Genomic DNA, 4,096 nt, shown 5'->3' on the forward strand with positions numbered 1-4,096 from the left:
CATCATAGTAGGGGACTTTAATACCACCCACTGACATCACTGGATAAATCCGCTAAACAAAAACTCAGCAAAGAAACAGCAATCCTAAATGACTCACTAGATCAGATGGACTTAATAGACATCTTCAGAACACTTCACCCCAAAGCCACAAAATATACGTTCTTCTCAAGTGCTCATGGGACATATTCAAAAATAGACCACATATTGGGTCACAAACAAAGTCTCCCCAAATTCAAGAAGATTGAAATCATAAAAAGCATCTTCTCAGACCACGAAGGCATAATATTAGAAATAAACTACAATAAAAAAAACCCCAAATACTCAAACACTTGGAAGCTGAATAGCATGTTATTAAATATTGATTGGGTTACCAATGAGATCAAAGAAGAAATTAAAAACATCTTGGACACTAATGACAATGAAAACACAACAATCCAAAACCTTTGGGACACAATGAAAGCAGTCCTGAGAGGGAAGTTTATAGCTCTACAGGCCTACCTCAACAAACAAGAAAAAATGGTAGTAAATCATCTAAATCTACAGCTCAAAGAATTAGAAAGAGAGCAACAAGAAAAGCCCAGGGTGAGAAGGAAGGAGATAATAAAGATTAGAGCAGAAATAAAAGACATAGAGACCAAAAAAACAATACAGAAAATCAATGAAACCAAGAGCTGGTTCTTTGAAAGGATAAACAAGATTGACAAACCTCTAGCCAGGCTCACCAAGAAGCAAAGAGAGAGGACCCAAATAAATAAAATCAGAAATGATAGAGGCGAAATAACAACAGACCCCACAGAAATACAAATGATTGTTAAAAAATACTATGAACAACTTTACTCCAACAAACTAGACAACCTGGAAGAAATGGACATATTTCTAGAAAAATACAACATTCCAAAACTTAATCAGGAAGAATCTAAAAATCTCAACAGGCCAATAACTATGGAAGAAATTGAAGCAGTCATCAAAAAGCTTCCAGCAAACAAAAGCCCAGGACCAGATGGCTTCACAGGGGAGTTTTACCAAACATTCAAGGAAGAACTAAAACCTATCCTCCTCAGACTACTACAAAAAATCCAAGAGGAAGGAACACTTCCAAGCTCATTCTATGAAGCCAGCATCACCCTAATACCAAAACCAGGTAAAGACAACACAATGAAAGAGAATTACAGGCCAATATCCCTCATGAACATAGATGCCAAAATCCTCAACAAAATCTTAGCAAATCGGATCCAGCAGTACATCAGAAAGATCATACACCATGACCAAGTAGGATTTATCCCAGGGATGCAAGGATGGTTCAATATCCGCAAATCAATAAAAGTGATACATTACATAAATAAATTGAAGGAAAAAAAACCACATAGTCATTTCAATTGATGCAGAAAAAGCGTTTGACAAAATTCAACACCCATTTTTGATAAAAACTCTCAGCAAGGTGGGAATAGAAGGATCATACCTCAACATAATAAAAGCCATATATGACAAACCCAAAGCCAACATCATACTCAATGGACATAAACTAACACCATTTCCCCTAAGAACAGGAACAAGACAGGGATGCCCACTCTCACCACTCCTGTTCGACATAGTATTGGAAGTATTAGCCATTGCAATTAGAGAAGAAGAAGAAATAAAAGGCATCCAAATTGGAAAAGAAGAAGTAAAACTGTCCTTATTTGCAGATGACATGATATTATACTTAAAAAACCCTAAAGACTCCATCAAAAAACTATTAGACTTAATAAAAGAATTCGGCAATGTGGCAGGATACAGAATTAATGCCAAAAAATCTATGGCATTTCTATACACCAATAGTGAACTTGCAGAAAGAGAGACTAAAAAAGCAATCCCATTTACCATCGCACCAAAAAAATTAAGCTACCTAGGAATAAACTTAACTAAAGAGGTAAAAGACCTCTACTCAGAAAACTACAGGACGTTGAAAAAAGAGATAGAGGAAGACATAAAGAGATGGAAGAACATACCATGTTCTTGGATTGGTAGAATCAACATCATTAAAATGTCCGTACTGCCCAAAGCAATCTATAAATTCAACGCACTTCCCATTAAAATACCAACGGCATATTTCACAGACCTAGAACGAACTCTCCAAAAATTCATCTGGAATAAAAAACGACCCCGTATAGCTGCAGCGATCCTGAGAAAGAACAAAGTAGGTGGGATCTCAATACCAGATATCAAGCTGTATTACAAAGCCACTGTTCTCAAAACTGCCTGGTACTGGCACAAGAACAGACATATAGATCAATGGAATAGAATAGAGAGCCCAGAAATCAGCCCCAACCAATACGCTCAATTAATATTTGACAAAGGAGGCAAGAACATACAATGGAGTCAAGATAGTCTCTTCAATAAATGGTGTTGGGAAAATTGGACAGATACATGCAAGAAAATGAAACTAGACCACCAACTTACACCATACACAAAAATAAACTCAAAATGGATAAAGGACTTAAATATACGACGGGAAACCATAAAAATACTAGAAGAATCCAAAGGCAACAAAATTTCAGACTTATGCCAAAGCAATTTCTTCACCAATACTGATCCTAGGGCATTGGAAACTAAAGAGAAAATAAACAAATGGGACTACATCAAAATAAAAAGTTTCTGCACAGCAAAAGAAACCATCAACAAAACAACAAGAAAGCCCATTAAGGGGAGAACATATTTGCCAACAGTATATCTGATAAGGGCCTAATCTCCAACATTTATAGGGAACTCATACAACTTAACAAAAGGAAGATAAACAATCCAATCAAAAAATGGGCAAAGGACCTAAATAGACACCTTTCAAAAGAGGACATTCAGAAAGCCAAGAGACATATGAAAACATGCTCAAAGTCGCTAATCATCCGAGAGATGCAAATCAAAACAACAATGAGGTACCATCTCACACCTGTCAGAATGGCTATCTTCAACAAATCAACAGACAACAAGTGCTGGAGAGGATGTGGAGAAAAAGGAACACTTGTGCACTGCTGGTGGGAATGCAGACTGGTGCAGCCACTATGGAAGACAGTATGGAGTTTCCTCAAAAAACTGGAAATGGAACTCCCATTTGACCCTGTGATCCCACTTCTAGGAATATATCCCAAGAAACCAGAAACACCAATCAGAAAGGATATATGCACCCCTATGTTCATAGCAGCACAATTCACCATAGCTAAGATCTGGAAACAGCCTAAGTGCCCATCAGTAGATGAATGGATTAGAAAACTGTGGTACATCTACACGATGGAATACTATGCTGCTGTAAAAAAGAAGGAACTCTTACCATTTGCAACATCATGGATGGAGCTGGAGAGCATTATGCTAAGTGAAACAAGCCAGTCAATGAAGGAAAAATACCACATGATCTCACTCATTCATGGATAATAAAGACCATTACAAACTTTTGAACAATAATAGATACAGAGGCAGAGCTGCCTCAAACTGATTGCCAAACTGCAGTGGGAAGGCCAGAGAGAGTTGGGGGGCAGGAGGGAGGGGAGTAAGAGATCAACCGAAGGACTTGTATGCATGCATATAAGCATAACTAATGGACATAAGACACTGGGGGGTAAGGGAGGGTAGGGGTGTGTCAAGGGCGGGGGGGAAAAAAAGGACACTTATGTAATACCCTTTGTAATACTTTAAGCGAAAAATAAAAAAATATAAAAAAAAATAAAATAAAATAAAAAAAAAGGAGTAATACTATTAAGAAATTCGATGGGAAAATTTTCCTTTTCAGCATCATCTGTGGAATCAATGGAATCATCACTCAAATATGTGTGAAAATCTCCATCGAGTATATCCAAATTTTCTTCATTTGATTTTTGAACATGCTCATTTTTTGGACAAAGAATTGCATGATTAGATATATTTTTAATATTATCTATAGCAGTGGTTCTCAACCTTGGCTGCACATTAGAATCACCTGGGAATCTTTTTAAAATCATGATTCCTGGGCCTCATCCTCCAGAAATTGTTTCTTTGTTATGGGGTGGGGCCACAACATTAGTAACAAAGAAACAGAATTAAAACTTTATTGTGGGAAGCCACTACAGTGTTTTTGGACAGGTTCAAGCCT

The sequence above is a fragment of the Myotis lucifugus genome, unplaced genomic scaffold (genome assembly GCF_000147115.1).
Source record: "Myotis lucifugus unplaced genomic scaffold, Myoluc2.0 scaffold_39, whole genome shotgun sequence".
Taxonomy (NCBI): domain Eukaryota; kingdom Metazoa; phylum Chordata; class Mammalia; order Chiroptera; family Vespertilionidae; genus Myotis; species Myotis lucifugus.